This window comes from Trachypithecus francoisi, unplaced genomic scaffold (genome assembly GCF_009764315.1).
Source record: "Trachypithecus francoisi isolate TF-2019V2 unplaced genomic scaffold, Tfra_2.0 Lachesis_group2, whole genome shotgun sequence".
Classification (NCBI taxonomy): domain Eukaryota; kingdom Metazoa; phylum Chordata; class Mammalia; order Primates; family Cercopithecidae; genus Trachypithecus; species Trachypithecus francoisi.
In genome coordinates, this window is record NW_022681465.1 from 65,331,026 (window position 1) to 65,356,023 (window position 24,998).

Sequence of the window (24,998 nt, forward strand, 5' to 3'; positions counted from 1 at the left end):
ATTTAAATGCCTGAACTTCTATTGGAGAAACAAAAGGTTTTCTAGTAAGAGCTCAGCTGGGAACAGGACCAACCTCCAGCCAGTTTAACCACTCAAAGGCCAAGCAGCCTGGCATTTCTTAGAGCTCTGTGCAATGAAAATCTCCCTGAGAACTTGCAGCACAGGCGAACAGCTGGTTTGGGAGGCTAGTGACCCTGGGTGCAATCACTGTGGTAATTAGATTTAATTTTTCTAATCAAACAGTGGCTGACTCCATCATGCCTATGTCTCCTATGTAGAAAATCATTACTCTCATTTAATGGTACTTTGACGTGTTTCATATTTTTGTGGCTTAGTACCTTAATATTAGATATTACCTCTTTGTAACTATCAATCTAGCCATTCAAACAGCTATGTGTACCAAAGAGTTTAATTTGGAGGTTATCCTACTTAGGCAACTTTCCAGAAGGATCTTCTAACGTTAAGCAGACCTTGAATATCATTGTACACTCCTCTTCTGCAAGTCTTTTGTATGCTTGTATCAATTCATTTAGAACGATGGCATCAGCCATAAGTCATTGGCAAGCCTGAAGGGTTTGGATTTTGAGTGTTTCTGCAAGCCCAGGGAAGTACGACATCCTGGGGTCACTCCAAAAGAGTAACAGAGATCATGGGGCTACGTGAAAGCGTGTCTTCCTGGAAGGCGAGAAGGAAAGACATGTATGAATCTATCCATGTCTGCTTGCATCTGGAGAACGCCTGTTCATGTTGTAAAGAAAAGCCATCGGTATTGTCATCTCAGGAGACCGGCTTGTTTTATGTGTGTGCATGTTATACGTGCTATCACACGAAACTGGCCAACTGATAGCGTGACGAGGTACTGTGTCCCTGGGAATTGCAATTGCTTGGTCGGTGAAAAAAAGAACATCAGACCGTTGCTGATAATAGCACAAGGTGCATTTTGATAGTGTAAAAGAGGAAACAGACGGAGTCATACAAGTTCTGAGTATATCTTAAACCCCTGCCCAAGGGAGAAAAAAAGAAAGAAAGAAAAGGAAGGGAAAGCCTGGGGCTGAAGGAGTGTTACAGGGAGCGAATTGCTCAGGACTTCAAACACTGGGAGTCATTCTGTCAAGGGGAGGGGGCGGGCGGGGGCAGGCACTGGGCCTCTTTAACAAAGTCCTCCTCTCTTTGCTCCCTCCCACTTCATTCACTTGCAAATCAGTGTGTGCCCACAAGAGCCAGCTCTGCCGAGCCCGTAACCTTCGCATCCCGAGAGCTGCAGTTTCAGCCGCAAGAGCAAGAACGGCAGAGCCGGCGACCGCGGCGGCGGCGGAGGCAGGAACAGCCTGGGCGGGTCGCAGGGTCTCCGCGGGCGCAGGAAGGCGAGCAGAGGTGGGTTCGGGCTCCGTTGGCTGTGTATACATCTCCCATTTTTTTAATTCTGTAGCGTTGATGAAAGCCAATCAGAGAGAGAGCCCTCTCCGCCCAGTGGGTGCCGCGCGCCGGAGTTGGGAGGGATGCTCTCAGCCTGCGAGCCCGGGTCGGGGCGGGCTCACTGGTCCGGCTGCGCGGGCGGCGCTGCTGCCGCTGCTCAGGACTGACGCCTCTTCCCGGGGAGCCTGGGTGCCGCTCCTCCGCCTCCTGGTAAGACCGATCCGCCGTGGGGCTGGGTGGGGGCACGGGGAAGCGGGCCGCCGGAGAAGAGCCCGCTGCTTTTCTCTACGCCGGCAGACGCTGCCAGGGGAGCTCCGGTATTTGCAAAGTTGGCTGGTCAATTACCAAAGGGCTCTGGTGCGTGCAGGACCCGCTGAGCCGTTTGGGGCTTGATTTATCTCCACCTGCCCGCATCATAAGGGTCTGTGCGGTGACTGCTTGAGCTGAGTTACATTTCTTAGCTTTGGGGGTAAAGCAGAAAATCAGATAGTCTGAAAACTCTGGAATGCTCCCAGTAGGGAAAACTTAAACTAAAGAGACGATTTGGCTGGGAGAAGGAGCAAAAGAAAACTGTTAGCTTGCATGTTCCGGGCAACGCCTGCCGGCTCATCTAGGACAGAAATGCTTAGGTTGCGAGGAAAGTCCAACATTGGACTCCGAAAATGGAGCACACTGTCCAGGGAAAAGTCATGTGGAAGGCGCAGCTCGCTCGTGCTCCTCCACGGCTGGCCAGGCTCAAATCTGGGGGATAAAGCCTTCCCCGGACTGATTGGAGAGTAGTTGGAGTGAGCTTGGTTTTAGGTGCCATATGCAGGAAAATTGGAGCCCCCAATGCGTTAATCCCAGAATTTAATAAAAAGGGACGCTGCAATGTGGACTGCAGCAGTTGCACAGCTGAGATTACTTCTGTAGTTAGATATTCTGCCATGAGTTACCGTAGATCTCGAGATGGCAGATGCTAGAGAGGTCAGCGTGGTGCTAAGAAGTGTTGTCACTGCTGCAATAAAATCCATATTTTATGGGGAGTTAAATGCAGGTCTCTGTTAGTGCAAGGGGCTGGCCACCTGAGTTAACTATGACTCAGAACATTCAAGAACCAAGAAGTTTAATCATCTGGACTAGCCATACTTTTCTCTCTCCCACTCTCATTTAAAAAAAAAATTAAATTATGATAGTCACACTATACAGTTGTATCAGACCGTGTCTCTGCGAATCTTCACTTTCACTTCGTAAAGCACACAGTGGGAAAGAAGGAAGAGGTTTTCCCTGCAAGAATGTTGCAGGAGTGGCTGTTGTGTACATATATGGCTGCTCTGGAGGGGTGCAGACCAAAATATGGGCTTTCTGAATGGTTAATTATCCAGGGGGTTGCAAACTCCTCCCTGTGTTGGAAAAGGAACCCGGGGATATGCCTAGTTAATGTACAACTCTTCCAAGAAGGACTAACAAATATGCTTATATGAATTTTGCCAAGAGTTGCTTATTTTCTTTATTTTCTTACTGAAAGCTTTATCTGAAAAGGAAAACCCTTAAGATTTTACTTTGAGAGAGACAGAGGAAAAAAGAACTCTTCCAATTTCACTCGAGACTTGAGCATCATCCCTTGTGTAATAGTACTTTCATGGCTCTATGCTTGCTATTTTAGAGAACCGTGAAACCAGTTGTGTGAAGAAAGGGGTATACTTGAGCAGATGTCTTCATTATGTCATAACCAGGAGGGCAAAGTTTATGCCAGAGGCCAGATTGTCAATGCAGAGCTCAGACACTTAAAAGAAATCCAACAATTGACTGGAAAATGCAATCATATAGGATTGTATCTCATCCCCTTTTGCTCTTTGGCGTGTTCTAATTAAAAAGGTACTGAAGGAAAATAAAAAGCAGATATTTTCCCACCTAATGTAACGGTTCATGCCATACTTTTGAAGCAGAGGAAGTAACCAATTTCTTCAGAAAAACTAAGAGGCAGCAGCCTATTTTTGAAGGAAAATGGCACCAATTCAGTTCTACTGTATTTGTGTCTACAATTATCTTTTGCTACCATTACAAGAAAGTGACAAGTTAGTATCTCCATAGGGACTTTTAGTCCCTTTACTATCTGACTTTTACACCAATTTATTGCACTTACATTTTGTACTGCTAACTCTGCAAAGATAATATATGGAAACATAATCATTTTCTACCAACTTGCCTACTATCGAAAAATGTGTGCCCTACCTCTTCCACCCACCACTTCCATCAGCTTTGCAAGGAAAAACTTACTGAGGCACTCTTCCTTTTTAAGAAAAAAATGTATCTTGCAAAATACTGTTTGAGACACTTGAAAACAGCTAAACATTTTCTAGAAAGCACAGCTACAGTCACAGGATATTATATGATACTGTATTATTATAGCAATACATTGCAACAAGTTCTGAAAATTGGGACTAATTGAGTGAATGTCCCACATAGGGATTTCTTTAAAAGGAACAAAATGTGACAAATATTCTGAGTGAAACTACAATCTTCCTAACAAATTGAAATGTGTGGTCCCCTCTTCTGGCCCCGTAGTTGCTTTGCAGTCATGAATGCCAATACACTAAGGCTGAACCCTTTGAACTATTCAAACTTTTTTTAGTTGGAAGGGACCTCTAGTGGGTCACTCCATGCATTTCTCCCTGGAGTTCAGTTGCAGAATGGATTTTGTTATCTAAGATGAGAGTATAACAACTTTTTCTCTGTAAACAAGTTAGTATTCTCTAAGCACTATCTTAATATTTGTGACAGGTCAAATCATTATTGCTATTATTTCTGTCGTTCCTCTAATTTAGGGGACTTACAAATATTTTTATGGTTTTCTGAATATCTAGACTTTTGGTAACTGCTGGATGGTTCCAAATGAAAGCAATGGCCAATTAATAAAGAATTTACCATCATCAATATAAGATTTTCTTGTTTCTGACCTTTCCAAGACTCTACTTCCTTACGTCTAATTTACCCAATAATAATAACATTACATTTAGAACTCCAAAAGTTCTACGTGAAGAGTTCCCCCCCACCCACCCAACAACAAAAGAAATATTTGCAGGAAAAAAAGTACAATGACTGTTTCAGAAATCCGTGAACATTCACAAGTTATGCTGAACTAAAGCCATCTAATTCAAAGAATTCCCTATTCAAATAAATGTGTTGAATATCCAAAAGATGTTTAGATACCTGTGTCACCCTCTCTCCAGGTTTTTTCTGTTTCATTTCTTTCCTTGATGTATCACAATACATTTTAGGTAACCTGCTCCTTAAAATACTCTGCCTGGAACTTGGAGTAAGATAACTTCTGTAGGGTGAATCAGCCTCTTCTGCTGACAGCCTGCAGGTTTCAACTTCCAATTTAAAAATCTGTTCTAAAGTTTGAAATGTGTTCCAAATGAGATAACATCCGGCAAAATCCAGTTGCCTTGTGCTTCTTGCTTAGTCACGGCTGCTTATTCTTTGGTGTCCATCAGAATTAGGGTCTCGCTTATAAAAATAACAAGCAGTGACTCAGTCTGAATTGTATTCTTAATAGTGTTTCAACCTAGCAGTGTCTACTGAGCACGCTTTATTTACTTCACAAAAAAGTGAAAATGTAGATAACCAAACCTTCTCTGGTTTAAATATTTTTCTGAATAATGATTCTAAATTCAGAGACTCAAGAACATTATGGTAATAGGAGAATTGCAGAAAGAAGAAGGCATACACACACACGCAAACATAGCACCCAGTTGTGACAATGTTCCAAGAATATTAGAAAAGAAATACAGATATGCAGCCTTTAGGCTGATTTTCTTTTCTTCTTCTTTTTTTTTTTCATGTTGTTTTCTCCATTGGGATTTTTATTTTATTTTGAAGACAGATGAGTGCTTGAAGCACTTTCCTGAAACTAAATAATAGTAATATTTTTGTTCAAGTTTGCCTCTTACAAAGATTAACTGGTCTACTTTTTTTTAAGTTTCTATTCATACAGAAGCCTCTCTTTTTCAAAGCAATTTTATGAGGAACTTCAGGTTCTCTCTAATTAACTATTGAACCATATGTATATAGTGTTGTGATGCTATCACCCACAGAGTAGGAAGATAAGGGAAGAGGGGAGAATATAAATAACCCTTCAAAAAAGTGGTGCACTTAAAATTACTACAAAATAGTTGGGTCAGAGGGAGCCATCTATAGCCAACAGTCTAGTTCTTCAAAATAGAACTATCCAAGAAATTTTCAACTCTTCCAACAAAGAAAACTTACTGAAGGCTGAATGCTCTGATCACACATTCATAAATGTAGGGTAGACACATATGCAGAGACTATTCGAGATTATTTCATCTTATTTCATCTGGTTAATATCTTTACACTAATACCGTTGGGAGCTGGTTTCTTCCAGCAATCAGATCACCTTGCTGTGATTTATAAAAGGTAGAGTTTCATTAATGCCAGAGTGTTAATATTAAATTTGATTTGTCATGTAAATGGGCAGCATGGGTTGCAAGCTTTTCTTAGTATATGTGGTACTATCTTGTGAGAGAAATGACTTATGAAGAAGATGAGGCACATAAAGCCAGCATACCACAGGGTATGATTTATCTTCATATTTCAGCACTTGAAAGAACACTGTGTTTTTCTCTTTCTCTAATTTCCTAAATTGGTAGGTCTGGCCAAAAGATATCCAAGAGACCTAATAAGTTATAGGAAGAGAAAACAGCAAGAAAAAATTAACTTCAAGAAGTATCCAAGTGAGTAAAATAGAAAGAGATGAGGAGGTAAATTTTTGCAGCAGAGGGAAACATAAGAATAGAAATAGAATCAAAATTGCGATTTTTACATAGGGTGCATTTTCCTCTTTATAAATAGTGCTACTGTTAAATGCCACTTTATAAACATAATTGCATCATTAACATATTTATACACAGTACTCTTCTCTACCATAAAGTGCAAACTTGAAAATTACCTTTAAAAAATCACCATCTAAGGGAGATAACCCTGGGTGGATGGTAAATTAACGAGAGGAATATCTTTTTTAAAGTGGTCTGAAATCACATCAGAATCAAGGAAAAGATTTTATTGGTGCGTTGAAAAATATCAGCTCTTTTCCTTCTATTATCTTTATTGTCCTGCATGCTAAATAGAAAAACTGTATATTCCTCTGATGCCTACAATCCAAAGTATACAGTAGTAATATAGACCCGCCGGGCATGGTGGCTCAAGCCTATAATCCCAGCACTTTGGGAGGCCGAGACGGGCGGATCACGAGGTCAGGAGATCGAAATCATCCTGGCTAACACGGTGAAACCCCGTCTCTACTAAAAAATACGAAAAACTAGCCGGCGAGGTGGCGGGTGCCTGTAGTCCCAGCTACTCGGGAGGTTGAGGCGGGAGAATGGCGTAAACCCGGGAGGCGGAGCTTGCAGTGAGCCGAGATCGCACCACTGCACTCCAGGCTGGGTGACAGAGCGAGACTCCGTCTCAAAAAAATGATAATAATAATAATGATAATAATAATAATATAGACCAAGTATTCTACTTATCACCCATTTGGATCCTATGTGTGATATAGCATGATGAAAGGCAGAGCTACAAGACAGCAAGCCCCCATCTCTTTACATGGTGTGTGTATATATATGCTCAGAGCATATATATCTACACACACACACATATATATAGTGGATAGAAGGAAAAGAGTTGATAATTAAGTATGTATATATATGGTATATATATGGTGTATATATGTGTATATATACACTTTACATGGTATATACACACACATATGTGTGTATATATGCTCAGAGCATATATATCTATAACCACACATATAGATATATATAGTGGATAAAAGGAAAACAGTTGATAATATATATGTGTGTATACATATATACATATATCCAGCAAAGATTTTAAAAACCACTATTTTGGCTCAGAATTTTTATACATTCAAATAATAATAATAATAATAAACTAATCTTTACTGAGCTTTTCTAAGTCACACCCTGTTCTAAGTATTTTACATGCATTTAGCATAGCAATATTTACACAGTAAATCAAAATGACCCTGCTATACTTGTATCCTCTTTACTTAGCCCTTTTTTGGTTTGAATTTCCAGGGAATCTCCGTTTAAGCCAAGCACTTAATGAATGTGCTGTTAACAAACAATTGTGATGTCTTGAAGTAAAAGTGTGACTCTCTCTGAGAACTGCAGAGCAGCAGAGGGCATGGGAATGATTTTATTATTTTGACCAGAGCTTGGCAGATGTGAAAGCTAAGGAAGATGTTTTTTAAGTTATTCATTTTTGAAAAATAATCTGCAAGCGTGTGTCAGAATTTATAATTGTAGTAGAAAGCATTGTGTGGGCCATTTTTCTGAACATAATGATGGTACCTTTTATAAGAGAATAAACATCTTCTCCTGCCTTCAGAGGGATCTTTGTGAGGGAGGGAGTATTTCAGGAAGGTAGCTAAAATGACATCTGTTCATTGCATTGAGATGGGAGAGACACCTCAACCTCACAGCACTCACTAAGGGCATCAGTCCATTCTCAGCTCGTTGACATTACCATGGATGTAGCATTTGGGACTCTGGGTAGAGCTAAGTAAGATAGTGTTTGTGTCCTTCCTTATCTGATAAGTAAAAGTATTTTATTTTATGACCACAATTATTTCATTACTTCATTACTATCACAATTTGGTATTTGTTCTGAATGATTTACCAAGTAAAATTTCAAACACACACACACACATATACACACCACTACTATGCCACCAGAAGACAATCCCCACAAAAACAAGGAAAGAAAGAGGGAGGGAGGAAAGGAGAAAGGGAGGGAAGGAGGGAGAGAGAGAGAGGGAGGAAGGGAGGGAGGAAGAAACCCTCTTAATACAGTCACATTTTATATGGTTGACATTGATGAGCCATTTTCATTATATTCTATTCTTTCTATTGCCACCATTCAAAAAGTCATGTCGTTAATCTAGCCTTCAAGGAAAGTTTGATCATTAGAAATATAATCAGAGAATGTGAGACACAGGAAGGTGCTTAAAGATGACTTTATCTAATACTCTTCATTTAACTGTAAGATAATTGATGACCAGAGAGATGAATGACTCATCCATGGATATATTTGATTTATTTTGTTCTGTTATCTCTATCTTTCTCTGCTGTGGCTTGATTTCTAGTTGTTGCATGTTATTGCTTTTTATCATCACCATTTAATTCTGGCATTAAAAAGTAAAAAGGAAATTTAAATCCAGAATATTATTACTTATAAGTATTCTGTGAAGGGACAAATGTGGAAACTTGTGGTGAAGATAAGGATGTAGGCTTCTTTAGGAATTTCATGTGTTCCTACATTTTGTAAATTTCCTATTGCAAAGAAGAATTAACAATTTCCCTCAAAATATTGACCATTGCTAGGGAGACATATGATAAGGTTTGGGGTTTTGTTTTATTTGTAATGGCTTGATGGCAGTTTTGAGTAAGGCTAATCTAAATCAGTGATTCCCCAGGAGACCAAGTTGTATCCATCTTTAAAACAAAAAATTATTAGTGGTTAGATATGAAAAATGATGACAACCTATTGTGTTTCTCATAAATCTCAATTTATTTGATTTAAAGAACTCAGACAGTGACCTTCCCACTGCTTTGAAGTTAAAATGTCAATTCTTTCATGGAAATATGGGGAAAGATTATGATGGCTTTTTCCTTGGCAAAATTTAAATTTGGCAAGTAACTCAATGTCAATCCTCTCCCTTTTAAAAAGTAAAACTGTTAATGTTCCATGAAATCCGAAAATCTGGGGACCACTGGTTTATACAATGACTGACATCATGTTGAAAAATGATTGACCTGGTTCTCTTCCTTCTTATCTGGATGAACAAAAAGTAAAAGGGAATTATAATTATATTTAAAACACCAAAAAGACAAACTAAACAAAAACCATTTAATCAAAAGGTATCCTTGGGTCTCTTAATTAAAACTTACAGAGATTAATACTAACGTTTGGAATACTAATATGATCTTTGACCATATTAACAGATCCTCAAAAAAAATATGCTTTGCCAAGCTGATGGCCAGAATGTGTCATTAATAATGAATTTTCCCACTTGATTACACAGTGGATAATTCAGTGGGAAATGAAAAGTTTTGAATTTATATCTAACTCCATAAGCCAGAACAAATACAGCCCACCTTAACTATGTAAATTATAAAATGGGTGTCTTTTTTTTCTAAAAGTGAACTTTGTATACTTGTAGACAAAAATTTACTAACATGTTGGTCTGTATTTTGAGGTGTGCATTCAAAAAGCAATTGCCTTCTAGTGTATAGTATAGATTTCAGTCATTAAAATGAGCTTATCATATTTTTGACTACAAAGCTTAAATCTCCTTTTGCAGAATTAAAAAAGAAAGCGTTTCATTAATCTACTATCATCCATTTTAAAATATTTGCAGGCCAGGCATGGTGACTCACGCCTCTAATCTCAGCACTTTGGTAGGCTGAGGCGGGTGGATCAACTGAGGTTAGGGGTTTGGGACCAGCCTGATCAACATGGTGAAACCCCGTTTGTACTAAAAATACAAAAAAATTAGCCAGATGTGGTGGTGGGCACCTATAATCCCAGCTACTCAGGAGGCTGAGACAGGAGAATTGCTTGAACCCAGGAGGCAGAGGTTGCAGTGAGCCCAGATCACGCCATTGTACTCCAGCCTGGGTGATAAGAGCAAAACTTTGCCTCAAAAAAATATATATATACACACACACACACCTATATATATGCAACTGTATGTATGTATACACACACATATTTATACATATATACATATATGCGTATATATGTATATATATGTAACTATATGTATATATACACACATATATATGCAAAATGTATATATATTTGCAGCTGCTCAGTTTCATACTCAACAAAATATCCTAAGGTCCCCTTAGCAACAGGTTCTAATTTAACACCAATCAAAATGGCGTGTGGTTAGTCTAATTACCAATGCAAACTGATGAAATCTGCCATGACTGTTATATTACTGCTGACTCTTCATTTGAACCAAATTCAGTGACTTTTCTCCCAGCAATTATTCTCATATTAAGCTACTTGTTTAAAAGTATCTCGTAGAGATATTGTCAGTGTTTCATAAAGGATTAATTCTATTAGTGTGGCCTTGTGATAAATATCAGTGCCACATTTTCACTCTCTGATTCACCTGCCTTTTTATAAAGAGAGAGACGTTTCAGGCAGGTCTTAATTAAGACAACAGAATGAAGTGGAGTCACTTACAAGTTAATGTACCCGGGAGGAGGTGGTCCCAAACCTCCAGATACAAAAAGTGCCTGCTCAGCAATAACTTTTGCATTCATAGCAAATGCGATTACCTGGAAGAAAATTGTGTTTAAGATAAGAGTGCAGGAATGTCTAATGCAAGTGCTATATTTAGATATTTTGTCTTATACTTTTTCTTCTTCCTCAAGTTCACTTTTAATTCTGTTACCACACTCCAAAATATCTTTCCAAAGAGCACTGTGGTTTGTTTTTCTTAGAAAACTTTTTCTTCTTGAATTTAAATGGGCATGTACTTTGTGTTCCAAAAAGCAATGAAATTAAATTGAAGAGATGATCTTAGTACATGAGTGGACAGAGCAAGGTGCTTAGTGATTATCCGAATAACCACTTTTTCCCCAAATGTAATGCAAAGGAGGATGGGTACTTTATTTAAAATACGAAGTTGGAAGCAACATAAGAGTAAAGTGCTCTCAAGCAACTGAGTTTAATTTGATATAATAAAAGATTTCTATGAGGTGGGCAGAGAAAGGAGAAACTATTGAAACCCTAGGCTGGATTAATTGGGCACTATAGAATAAAAAGTTTGCTTTGCACCTTTGAGGTTCTGAACATTAACTGAGCATATGTTTGCTTCCCAATTTCTCACTAAACCAAAATGGATTTTTAAATGGCTTGTTTCTCTTTCTTCTTTGTACGATAATCTTTTTATCACAGCTGGTTAGAGAAACCAACCACAGAAGACGAGAGCCAAACTTGTCCCATTTTGGATTTTAAAATATGCACTAATGTCTATAATCTTATAAAAGACTTTAAAGCAAGAAGTGAAATTTGGACTGCATGTTAAGCTCCACAATCCAAAAAAGCAGCTACAAGACTCTGACTACTAAGGAGATGCTGAGTTTGTCAAGTACTTTCCAATTTAGGTTTTCCCTGATTGACAAGTGTTCCTAAGAATGATATTCAGCCAAGACTTTTGGAAAATCCACTATTTAATTCCCTGCACAGCAAAAGCCCACCTGATACAAACATAAGATGCTTTATGGAATAAATAAATCCAGGTTGGGGGAGAAATGAGAAAATGGTTTTAAAATATCCATCTCAAGATGAGAGTTTTAAGATGAGGGCATCCCTTGTAACTGTAAGCACATAGGGAAGGCTCAATAAATGCTTACTAGGTGAAATTCTTCTCATGTAAGCTACAAAAGCACCTCTTAAGTATTTTTACAACTGATTTCTTGTTCAAGCTTATTCATGCCAGTGAAAATACAACTTTTCTATCTCATGCTAACAACTTAATTTTTTATAATTCTGACCACTTTCAAATGAGCCTGTTTCGAAGGAAGCCCTATCAGTGGTGTCCTGAGAGCCAGGAAGACTAAGCAAGTTGATAGGGCAACCCAGCTTTCAACAACGGGGCCACCAGCCCTCACCTTCCTCCAGGCAGGCATTTTATTAAGGTTGGTATTCAACATTGTTGCCTGGAGCCTGATTAATAATTTATGCCTTCCTAAGCAGATTAGCAGAATTCTGTCATTTTGATTTTTTAATTCTTAGTTTGTGTTTGGAAACAGAATGTACCCCCTGAGTTTACACTTTTAACATATTTTATTTTTTAGAATTCATATCTAAACCAAACAATGTCCTTGCCAAGAATTATTTTCTCTTACAGTTTTAGTATCCATGTGTGTTACCATGTATTTTCTATAATAAATAAAACAATTGCTTATTTTCTAAGTGAATGACTTTTTTTTTTTTTGCCTCTCTTCAAATAATCCTATATGTTCTTATTAAAGTATTTTGAATTTTGTTACTTAAGGATTAAAAATAAGAAAGATGATTGGGAAAATGGAGTAGAATAATAAAACCTAACACTTAGCACTTACAATATTTCAGGCATCATTTTAAATATCTTACATGAATTTAATGTTCACAACAAGACTTTCAAGTAAATACTGTCAATCTTCTCAATTTTAAAGATAAAACTAGGGAACAGAACAGTTATGCAACTTGCCCAAGGTCACACAGTTGGTTCTTTTTGGAGCTAAAATTAAATTGCGGCACCTTTGAGAACCCACATTGTTTTAACTATTGCATTCTTGGCCTTTTGTGCTCTATATACATGTACTGAGATAATAGACAGAATAGATACATGACAGGTAAATGATAGATAGATAGATAGATAGAATAGATGGAAAATATATAGATAGATAGAAGACAGGAAAGATAGATTCAAATGTATGAATATCAAATACAAAAAAAGTCAAAGGTGTATGGATTTTATATATACATACATATTATATGTAACATGTACACATTTCTCAGGGCTTAAAAATACAGTTAGAAAGAAAACTCATTTTCTTTTTCATCCTTCAGTGAGTGTATAAGTATATTCTTTAACAAGTGAGATCAATTAATTATAGCCCAAAGCAACAGATTTCGGCCTCATAGAGGCCTTTTAGCTTTAGACCTGTCTGCTTTAATTTGAGTCAGTCTTATAATCACTTACTCTTGGTCCCAAGGAAAACCTCACAGGGATGTTTGAAAGGTTCAGATTCATCATTAATTAGTTTATTCATTCTATAATGTTTATTGAGGGCCCCTGTGCTCAGTTCTAGAGAGAAAGCAGGTAACAAGACAAATATACATTGACTAGCAATTTAGGGAAAATAGATTATTTCCTCATACTCTATCCAAGACCAATAATACCAGCTTTGTATCTAATGAATAGGATATTCAGAATTGATTATGTTTTCTGTTCTCCCATACTTATATCTTACATTAATACAGAAATTAGCTGTCAGTTTCATGATTTGTAAGGTGTCTATTCATCTTCAGGTTTGACTTTGAACCTCCTACTCAGCTTAGAAAGAAACACCATACCTCCCTTCACTACCAAAAATTTAACATGGTTTTATATTTTTGATGGTATGCCTCAGAATATTTTCATGGTGGTTCCTTCACTAATCCCTACAATTTCCCCAGTGAATTTGCCACAAAGCACAAAGCCATACATACACTGGTCAGTCGAAATGCAGTTCATCAAGAAACCAGTCTACGCAAGAAGACTAGTTAAAATTTAGGATTGAGGTGATGGGATTTCAATTCAACTCAGCCATTTAATGAATACTTTTGGGCAAAGCATTGTGTCGAGCACCACAGATAATGCCATGCTTCGATGTCAGATGAGGTGCAGTCTGTGGTCGAGATTAAACATGACCATTAAAAGCTGCTTTTTTACAAAGTTAACTCTTTCAGAATTCATGTCTTTTAGTCATGAAATCTATTGGGCTCTACCATTGCAAACTTTGGAGTTGAGTGTGTTGACACTCACACTCCATGCTAATATCCAGCTGACCAGTGCTCCCACTCATCTTTACCTGGCCAAATCTTATTGGATCTTCACGGCAAAGACCAAGAATCTGCTTCTCCAAGAAGCATTCTCTGACCCCCACCTACCTGTCTCGCTCTTAGCTTACATTCCTCATGGTGTGAGTGTGTCAGAGCCTTTACTTAGTCTAAATGTAACTGTAAAAACATCTTTTCAAAAGTATCTGCATGACTGTCTAGGTCTCACCTATCAGACTGTAAGCATCTGGAGAACAAAACCACTGAGTCTTCCTTTGACCAACAAGGCCTAGCCTTGTTTTTGACAAATGGCAAGAACACATTAGATGTTTGTTAAGAGAACAGAAGGAGAGAACTCATTATGAAACTCTGTACTACATTTATATACTTCTCTACATTTTTCATGTTGGAAGTTAGTGTTCTTTTCTAGTAATTTGATTTCATTTGGGTACATTGAAGCAATACACTTAAGAAGCAAGAAGATTGGGGCCAGCCTTCTAGACTGTTCAAAGGGGTACACCCAACAGAAGGGAAATATTCTCAAGATGACCTTGGTGACTGTTGGGGTGATCAAGCCCAACACCAGGCCATCGGGGCTACAAAGTCCAGCGGGGTCAAAGGAATGAGAAAAGACAAGCTAAGAGTGCATAAAGTGGGTCCAGGGGGCCAAAACTAGATTGGAGGCTGCGAAGGCCCCAAGCTCTGGGAGTCCACACTATTTGTTGGTGGGGTAGAAAGGTAGCAGTGCATCAAGCATAGCTGTGATGGTTTAGCATTTTCTTTGATGCATATAGAATATGCTCTGCTACTTGAGCTAATGGAGAGCATGTTTATGAGCCTGGGAGAGCAACCAACAAGTCTGTGTACATTCCAGAGCCTACGAGGGGTTTTATGCCCTGAGCCCTGGATTCCTTCCAAGCCACAAGGGATTTCATGCCCTGGGCTTAGATTTGTGGTGCGGCAGGGCAGCCTTCCACTCTTTGGCACAGAGCTTAGTGTTCCAAAGTCCACGAGGGGCTTTCGACCCTGGACCCCGGACATCCTCCAAGACTCTTTTATATTATGACAGACAAGCCAGTCCTGCCTCAGCTCTTCTACCAACAGGTGCCTTTGGCCCAATGTCTGAAACAGGGTTACAGATTCTATAACTGATGGACCTCCTAACAGAATAATTGAGTGTCTTATAGGAAAGTTGACATTTTTTGGGTCACTCTACTCCAATGCATTGAATTGTTTACAGTTTTTGTTCATTTGTTTATGGTGGAAACTGTGGCTGTTTATTATTTCTTATGGGTGTAGGCTATTATGATCAACTTTGCTTATCTTTTAGTTTATTATCAACCCACAGTAGTATATGAAACAGAATCTACAAAAAAAAAAAAACTATAGAAAATTCTTGTGTGTGTGTTTCATGAGCAAAATTACCTTTCCTTCAGATTCCAACCTTGGAAATGTTTCTTGAGTTTCTACAGGAAGTCTAATACCAGATTCTATGTACCTTGTTGTCCTTGAACATGGCTGTACCAAAAAGATTGAATTACATTCAACTGATTATGTAGTCCAATTTCATTCCTTAAGTGGCCGTCAATGCATGGAATAGGATCTTCATGAATATAGCTTGGCAGTGAAACATGCAGTTCAACCCAGCTCTATCTGAGCATACCAAATGTTTTGTAAGGTTGTGAGATGAAGTGGGAGAGGTTTGGATGATTTCCCTTATATTTCCCCTATTTAATGTGATAGCCATCATTCTGAAGCCAAAGGTATATAGATAATTTTAAACTTATTCATCAATAGAATAGAAATTAGTTTTTTTTTTTACATAAGTGAATTTCCTAGACCAGAGTAGGTACCATGGTAGCTTCTAGCAAATGTTCTACTGCATCTCACCACTGTGGGAAATTGTAACTTCCAAGGAAAAGGAGTAGAAATTATGAGCTCAGAAAAATGAGATCCGTGATTCCCAGCATTGTGCTTGAGCCTCTGCACCATTCTCTTGCTTAAAGCCTTCCAATCAGTAACCTGTCTTATTCACACAAGTAATCTAAACTGGTTAAGGGCATCCTCTCCCACACTGCACATTCCCAGCTTTAGAATGAGAAGTAGAGAGTTAAATAATTTTCAGGAGTGATTAAGCTAGTGGGAGTGAAGGGGAAGGCAATAAGTAACCCTATTAATGGGAAAGGCGGTCAGAAAAGCAAGTTACAGTCATTCATGCTCAGCATCCTAAAGATCTGATTGCTTCTCACTCTGATTCTCTAAGTATTTTCAGCTGGTGTATTGGGACACTTTGGACTATGAGTAAGAGAAAATCCCATCTCAAACTGGATTAAAAAGAAGTAAAATTATTAATTTACATAAGAGACAGTCTACAGGAAAGCAGGCTCCAATTGATCTGTTAGATCAGTGATATAACCAGAATCTCAGGATCTTTCTGTCTCCCTCTTGCTATCCTCAGCATCGAAGTCATTCACCTGGTGATTTGTCTCTGAGTCGAAGATGGTTGCTCGTGGCAATTGGAGCTACACCCTTCCTTATTTTTGTCTAGTAGAAAAGAGAAAAAAAAATCTTTCTCACAATTAAGGATTAAGGGTAATGTCCTTCAGCTCATTGTGCCAACTCAGGTCATATGACCACTCAATACAATATCAAGTGCTGGAAATTCTAGATGCTATTTAGCTCTTTAGACTAAAGACCCATTCTTGGGACCAACTTTTCTTAAATTGCGTGTGTGTGTGTGCGTGTGTGTGTGTGTGTGTGTTTGCAGAAGGAAAATACTTGGACAAAACTGATATTCCATTTTGAAGAAAGAAAAAGGTGAGAAAGATGCTGGGTAGTCAACAAACACCATCTACTATAATTTAGTCACTTAAAGTCAGTATCGCTGGCGGGGCACGTCGACTCACGTCTGTAATCCCAGCACTTTGGGAGGCCGAGGTGGGCAGGTTGCTTGAGGCCAGGAGTTCACGTTAACATGGTAAAACCCATCTCTACTAAAAATACAAAAATTAGCCGGGCATGGTGGTGCACGCCTGTAATCCCAGCTACTCAGGAGGCTGAGGCAGGAGAATCCCTTGAACCCGGGAGGTGGAGGTTGCAGTGAGCTGAGATCAGGCCACTGCACTCCAGACTGGTTGACAGAGCTAGACTTCATCTCAATAAATAAATAAATAATAAATAACTATTGCAGATAGTGATACTGATACTAAGTGAAAATATAAGCACAGTCATCAGTATCTGCAGAGAATTGGTTTCAGGACACCCCTCCTTCTCCCAGCAGATACCAAAATCCAAGGATGCTCAAGTCTCTTATATAAATGGCGAAATATTTGCACATAACCTACCTACATCCTCCCATCTCTAAATTACTTATATACCTAATACACTATGAATGCAATGTAAATAGTTATTTTACTGTATTTTTGTACTTGTATTATTTTGTATTGTTATTTTTTGTTTTTCCTGAATATTTTTGATCCATGATTGGTGGAATCTGTGAAAGCTGAACATACAGGTACAGAGGGCCAACTATTGTATAAGTAAAGGATTCAATGGAATTCCATCTAATAAACTATAGCTTCAGAGGTAATAGATAACAAGACCCAAACCCACTTATTCTGTTCAGTGAGGGTTACTTGCAAAATAGCAATTCAGAGCAATACTAACTATTTGAATGACCTCTGTTCCTATCTTGTATTTTAGCCTGTGTGTGAAATGGGTTTTTGGTGTGTTTGTTTTGGGAATAGACTGACTAGAAATACATCACTGTCCAAAAGGAAAACATTTTTTTCATCTAGGGATTTGAGGCTTAACTAGCTGGAAGGAAAATATAATTTCATTTTGTTCTCATATCTCATTTAGAAAATAACCTTAAGAGATTCAAAGGACATCATGCTATGTGAGCACTTTCCTTGCTCTGTGGGGTGGGGGGATTTGGCTTGGGCTTCAACTTGATGAGTATGTTCTGAAGTGTTTCTTAAGAAAGTTTTTGCCTTCAGCTCTTTCCTAAACCACTAGAGCTTTAAGAAACAAACAAAAAAAAAGTGTTCTTCAAAAATAGAATCACAAAACAGTTTTCTTTTTCCTTTCTTACTATAAATATCCCAAATCCTTCTTTAGGAAATTTTTTCTCTTTTAGGTTTTATTGGAAAGGCAAATAAGCTGAAATGCAGATGTTTATCTAAATCCAAGTCAAAACAGTATGAGAAATAATTATAAAATATAAAATGAAAAGCCAACAGAGTTCTACATCTATTATCTGGATAATTTTAGGCAGAAAATGTGGTTCTGGGGTTGTTTTCTTACAAATGCTTTCAGGTGGTTGTGATGTATGCCACACAACAGGATGTTCCCAAAGTGGAATAAAATCTGAAATCTTATATTTTGTTCTTGATCTTGTTTGTATTCCCTGAGAACTGACCTTGCCACAGTGTGAATTCGCTTCTGTGCAAATGTAACTAGGACAAATATGTTTTGTTTGTGGTTGGGTTTTGTGTTTTGTGGGGTTTTGCCGTTGTTGTTTGTTTGGCCTAGCAATTTGGGGACAGAATTAAGGAACCATAACCATAAAAGCTCCATATTTAATTAGGAGACTAGCTATATTTGTGTGAAATCTGGAGAAAAGGGGGCATCTCATCACTGAACTCTTCAACTGTCCTACTTTTGTATGACAAAGGGAATCCCATGTTGACTGTGTAGATATAAGAACTACCTTGTCCAAAAGATGCCCTGTTGGACATTTCTCTCATGCAGTTTCCACCAATAAAATGAGAATAATGATACTTTTGACTTAATCAAGGTGTTGTGAGGAATAACTCAGTTAATTGCTAATAGAACTTCCATAAGGGGTCTAGCATGTGAAAACACCCCCAAAATGTCAGATGTTTCTGTTGCTGCTATCGCTGTTGTAACTATTATTTATTCCAAATTTTCAATCAACTTGGAGGTCTTGGATATTTTTAAGCAACCTGCAAGCTTTTTAAAATTTTTTTTCACTAATTGGAATGAGCCATGACATTTTTTTGTGTCACAAATATAATGTGCCACCGGGGGTAATAGTCCCATAATTCTACTCACTGAAACGTGATTTGGCTGAAACTGCAATGTGCCAAATGCAGCTGAAATTCAGAATCCCTCAGAGCCTCTTCAGCACCATTCCCTAGAAAATCTGCAACCCAATTTCATTTCTTATTTGAGCTTAGGAAGGTGTGAACCAACTGCAGCCAAAATTAAGTAAGAATGGGAGATGTAAAATCTGTGAAGAAGTTTGTCGTCTGGGCCTGAGGGTATTACTCTAACCTGTCTGCCTGCCTGCCCTTGTCCATGGGATAATGACTGGAGAAAAGTGATAGATCACAACTCTGGCATCAAAAACTCATGGTGTTCACATGAACATGCGCGCGCGCACACACACAGCTCCACCACCAACAATGCCCCAAATAAAATGGGAGAATTGACTTACAATTCTAGAAATCAAGGCTACCAGCTGGTTGAAGTTGCTTTTCTAGCCCACGTAGATGCCCCTGGACACTTTCCTTTGCTATTCCCCACTTCTATTCTTCCAGTAGTCATTTATTCATAATCACTCATTCATTTACTCATTTATATCTTCAGCAAGTACTGATTGTTTGCCTACTATGTACTAATTACAGAAGATAAGATGATAAGCATAATTACTTTTCCTTCACCGAGAGCTTTACGTCTCTAGAAAAATTCTCAAAAAATATGTGGTAGAAGTTATTTTGAATGTGTACTCTTCAAATCTGAAAACACAGATGCAAGCTACATCACTGGCTAGATAATAGGGATGTTATCTGTAGATAATAGGATGGGAAAGAATGTTAGAACTCAAACAATGAAAATACAGAATGAAGGCTGCAATACACCCATCAGAAAATCTCCCAAGCAGCACAGGTTGCAGATATTCAAATGTAGAACAGATGCATTTTACTGCCAGGATGAAATGCTTAAAATCAAAAATCGTATCTCTAAATCACACTCACAGGAATTAACTGTTGGTGTCTCTGTCCTGTGTGGAGCTCAGCAAGAAAACAGGGGTGCTCCTCAGCTCTTGGGTGAAAGGCTCTAGAGAGCAGGTGATGGGTTAGTAGGGTGGTGGATAAAGGAAAACAGCAGACTGTTAAGTGAAAGAAACAGCCCAGTCTGTGGAATAAACTGCTGCTTAAACAGGTTTACGCAGAATGTGATTGTATGTCTTTTTAACAGCCTCTAAAAGTCCTTTTTTTAAAGCCTTTTCGGAAGTAGTTTCCTCTTTTCCTGTTGGACTGTCAGTTGGCAGATGCCTCTGGGAAAGGGGGATCTGCTTTCTAAAAGGCTCTTAAATAATGTTGGTTAAAAATTGCTTTTAAAGCTATCAGCTGAATAGCACATTGCCCTCTTCCCCTCACCCTCCCCAGCCCTATCTGATTTGTCAATTACCTCCTTCAGAAACCTCTCTCCTTCTGACACCTGTGCTGACATAACATCCCCCTCCTGGCAGGCACCTGCCAATTCTCACTGAAAAATGATTGCTAAACATTTCAGCACCAGCTCCCAAGAAGAATTCCCTCCTCTGCCCATTGGCACCATAGAAACAGCCATTGTTCCTCGTAATTGTGAGTCCGAGGCTTCTACTTTGTAACTCCCTTCCCCTGTGGCATTCATGAGTTCTGGAACGTCACAACTGGGGAGGGCCTGTGTTGAAAGGGCAATGATTTACCAGAGGGGGCCTTGATGACCAGAAATGTGCACAGAAAGGAATCTGTGCCTTAAAAATAAAAATTTTTTAAATTAAAAAAAAAAAAAAAAAAACAGGCAGCAGGCTGGGAAAAAGCCAGACACACTGGTCAATGCTTCTGACTTCAGAAAGAGGTCACAGGGCATGTCAAACAACTCAACCACTCTTGTTTTTAACGTTTTTTAGAATTAAATTCTGCAGGCCATTTTTCTACATCCTAAGGGGAAAAAAAGTCATCCATATATTTTTAAAAGGCATTAATTAAGTTTAGCTCTGACACCCAAGAGTAATGGTCCCTGACCTAAGCCCCAACCTCCAACTAGGGGATTTGGATGAGGCTAATGGTGGTTGCACAATCAGATCTGTGTCGCATATTGAATATAGGTCAAAGAATGACTGCTCTCTGCAGAAAACAAAAATAATCTTTCTAAGACACCATTTCATATTAGCATAGGCCCATATGCTCAGGATAAGAAAGAAATTATGTTGTATCTAAAAGAAATCACATTGGAAGAAAATCACATTCGAAGCTAAGGCATTTGGCAATGGAACCACATTTCTGTAAGCCTTTATTTACCATTTGCAGATAAATCTTGACCTGAAATTAATGGAAAAAAAAATGTGAGCATGTCCTGGTAAAGTTTTGGAACCTCATAGAAACTGTCAACTTTGAATGATTTCATACTATAACATTCATCTTGCTACTTTCAAAATGTCTAGCTTCAAAATGTTTGAATCTTCGATGTAAAAAGCTTCCCAATTCATACTAGTTCATTCCTGAGATCCAATGGAAATGGATTAAGTTGCATATATGAGTGAATTGAATTTACTGGTTTTTTTTATCTAATTTCTACAATTGAAATTATAGTCTTGCTGCTGAGGAGGTATCTTACCCACTTTGGGATAAATTGGCAACTTTTTCTACTATAAGTCTTAGTGAATATTCTCTTGAATGATGTCTATAATTAACATTAATATATTTTCAACTATAATTAGAAGAAAAGTCCTTTAGTAAGCACCAACTAGTTAGTGATGCTTTCTGACACTTTACTTGTTTATTGAAAATATTTAATTACTTTTTAATCCTTTAAATACAATATCACATAGAATTAGATACTACATTTATTGAACCATAATAAACCGCTGTGGGTATGAATACTATTCAACCTAGGTTTCAATATAGTTTCCACACTGGGTCCCTGAAATAATTTAAAACATTTAATTTTCTGGTTTTACTATCCACACATTTAAGAATGCTGTGAAGGTAATAGGTTTAGGGGTACCATCAATATTTAGGTAATAAAAAATGTAAAACCAAATAGCTCGAAGTCAATTCAGTTCTACCATGTAAAATAATTGCTGACTGGAGCAAATCAATATAACTCTGATAAAGTTAGGTAAATTGAGAATTCTAGGTCTGTTGTGCAGCAGACTCAATATTTATTCCAAAATGATGATTTTAATGTCTCCATGTCTATTTCTTTTTTTTTTTTTTTTTTTTTCTCATTGTGGGTATTCAAAGTCTCCATGTCTAAAATAAAGAGCTTTGCCATGGGTATCCAGATGCAGGATAGAATCAAGTCTAACAGTCAAAGCCTTTACCTGGTACTCACCAGCAGGGTGAGCTTGAGAAAATCACTCAATCTCTTTTTCTCTCCATGAGCTACCTCCTAACATTATTAGGAAGATTGAATGAGATGGATGGTAAAGGCTTTGCACAGTTCTTGACTCACATGTAAGGAAACCAGGCAGCTCCCTTCATAGAATCAAACCTGGATTATCCGATTTGACAACGGACAACAAATTTCCACATAGCAACCAAGAGACAGATGACCTAAAACTTGTGTTTCCTGACAATGACTGTTTACACTCACCATCATAAAGCAGGAAGAAGGCCCTTTGATTTTTTAAAAAAATCTATGCCCTCCTACAGCAAAAGTATAAAGGGGTCGTAAGGTGTTTTAAAGTTCTACAACAGAGGCTATTATATTATTTAGATCATTCATTTATGTACACATTCAATGAAGTTTTGGAACTTAAAATACATCTGACTTTTTTTTTTTTGAAAACTTAGGGTCTGTTCTAAAAAGTGAAATAATTTGAGTTTAAGAAGTTTGCTTGCAATCTAATGCTTATTTTGTCAATTCAGTTGCACATAAACATTACAGTACATGCCTTGAGGGAAAAAATGTTGGTGCTCCAATACAGGGGTCAGCAATCTATGGCTTTCAGGCCAAATCCAGCCACTGCCTGCTTTTGTGTGGCCTGAAGGCTAAAAATGGTTTGTCCATTTTTAAATAGTTAAAAAGAATCAAAAGAAAAATCATATTTTATGATATATGCTGTATTACATATTATTTTATATAAAATTCAAATTTTAGTGTCCACAAATAAAATTTTTGGAACAAATTGTGTATGTATTGTCTATAGCTGCTTTCCCTCTACCACAGCACAGTCAAATAGTTCAACAGAGATGTGTATGGCCCACAAAGCTTAAAATCTTTACTATCTGGCCCTTTAGAAAAACAGTCCACTGATTCCTGCTGTAATATAGCATGCCCTGCTACCAAAAAAAAAAAAAAAAAAAAATGCAACAAGGAGTATTCAACTTAGAAATAGGTTTTATACCAAAAATTCATCTGGAAGTCAGTTATCCATGAGAGCCAAATAAGAAATGGCAGTTTGATTCCTGACTGGCCTGCAAATGCCGATTAACTTATAGTTTATCTTAACTGCAGTACTAAAATCCTGAGTTATGAAGTTTAGAAATACGTGGCTGTAAGTTGCCAAAGAGATGAGGAAAAGATATCCATAACCTTTTTCTGGTTGATAGATGGTAGCGGGGCTCATGTATGGCTTTAGGGTCCTTCTCCCTAGGTGCTGTCGTGCTCTCTGAGCAGAGCGACCTTATATTATGCATGTTGATACTCCTCACAGTAATTCAGCCCAGGGCGTGTATAGGTGCAACAATATATACCTGTTATAGGAAGTGCGGTTCGTACATTTCTATGTTCTGTGTGTTGAACAGTCAGTTTTCCATATAATCTTTGTCTCTCTTTTGTTAGTAGGCAAAATTTTCATAAATTTAGATCCATTTTAAGAAAAACATTTTGAACTTTCAAATATAGTGGTTTTCAACTTTTTAAATTGTAAACCACAATAAGCAATACATTTCACATCACAGCCTAATGCACACATCCATATATACTCATAATTAAAACAAAGGTTATTGAAAAAAAGAACTTTTCTACATCAAAAAGTATCTGTTCTTTTATATTCTATTCCATTTAACTATTTTTAAATTCTCATCAGTCTTACCAGATGGGTTTAGTGGTCTACTAATGAGTCATAACCAACAGTGTGAAAACCTGGACCTATATTATTTCAAAATAAATAGCTGGATACTCACAAGTGAACTGATTCGATCAATCAGTTATTTCAGGACTATTAATTGAGCACTTTAATAAGTACCTGGGCCAGACACCATGCCAGACACTGGGATGCTGTGATCAGCAAGACACCCTCCCTAACCTCAAAGAACTGAATGGTTAGGTGGCGAGGTAACAAACAGTAACTGATGTTGAGGGGGTGAACATTTCTCAGCTCAGCCACGGGTACACACAGGTTACAATATAGCCTCCAGGAGTAAGAGAATAAATCCAAGTCCCAGGCCCAGCTCTGCCTCTATTTAACTAATGTTTTCATTAACCTTGGATTTAAGGCATGGCTTCCTGTTTTGCTATTGAGGTATAATCATTCCCCAAAATTTAAACCAGTTTTTGCAAGTAGAAAGAACTTTAAGCTATATTTAGCTTAAATACAGATAAAAATTGAATGTAAGGATAGATGAAGCTAAAATTCGGTATTTAAAAGTTTTCTTGCTGAAATAGAAATGGCATTTGTTTTTTTCTTTTTTTTTTTTTTTTTTTTGAGACGGAGTCTCGCTCTGTCGCCCAGGCTGGAGTGCAGTGGCCGGATCTCAGCTCACTGCAAGCTCCGCCTCCCGGGTTTACGCCATTCTCTCGCCTCAGCCTCCCGAGTAGCTGGGACTACAGGCGCCCGCCATCTCGCCCGGCTAATTTTTTGTATTTTTTTAGTAGAGACGGGGTTTCACCGTGTTAGCCAGGATGGTCTCTATCTCCTGACCTCGTGATCCGCCCGTCTCGGCCTCCCAAAGTGCTGGGATTACAGGCTTGAGCCACCGCGCCCGGCCTGT

At 38.2% G+C, this 24,998-nt stretch overlaps 1 protein-coding gene across 2 annotated transcripts in view; it reads left to right on the forward strand.

The window, feature by feature from the left end:
• The first annotated feature begins 1,153 nt into the window (after nt 1–1,153).
• CDH6 (cadherin 6) overlaps nt 1,154–24,998 on the forward strand; it is a 141,402-nt gene continuing 117,557 nt past the window's right edge. Inside the window, exon 1 of one of the 2 annotated variants that reach the window (XM_033179266.1) lies at nt 1,154–1,374. The gene's annotated coding sequence lies outside the window, so the exon portion shown is untranslated. Of the gene's footprint in view, nt 1,375–1,418; nt 1,627–24,998 lie in introns of those variants that run through there. The other variant, XM_033179267.1, reaches the window with a different exon arrangement.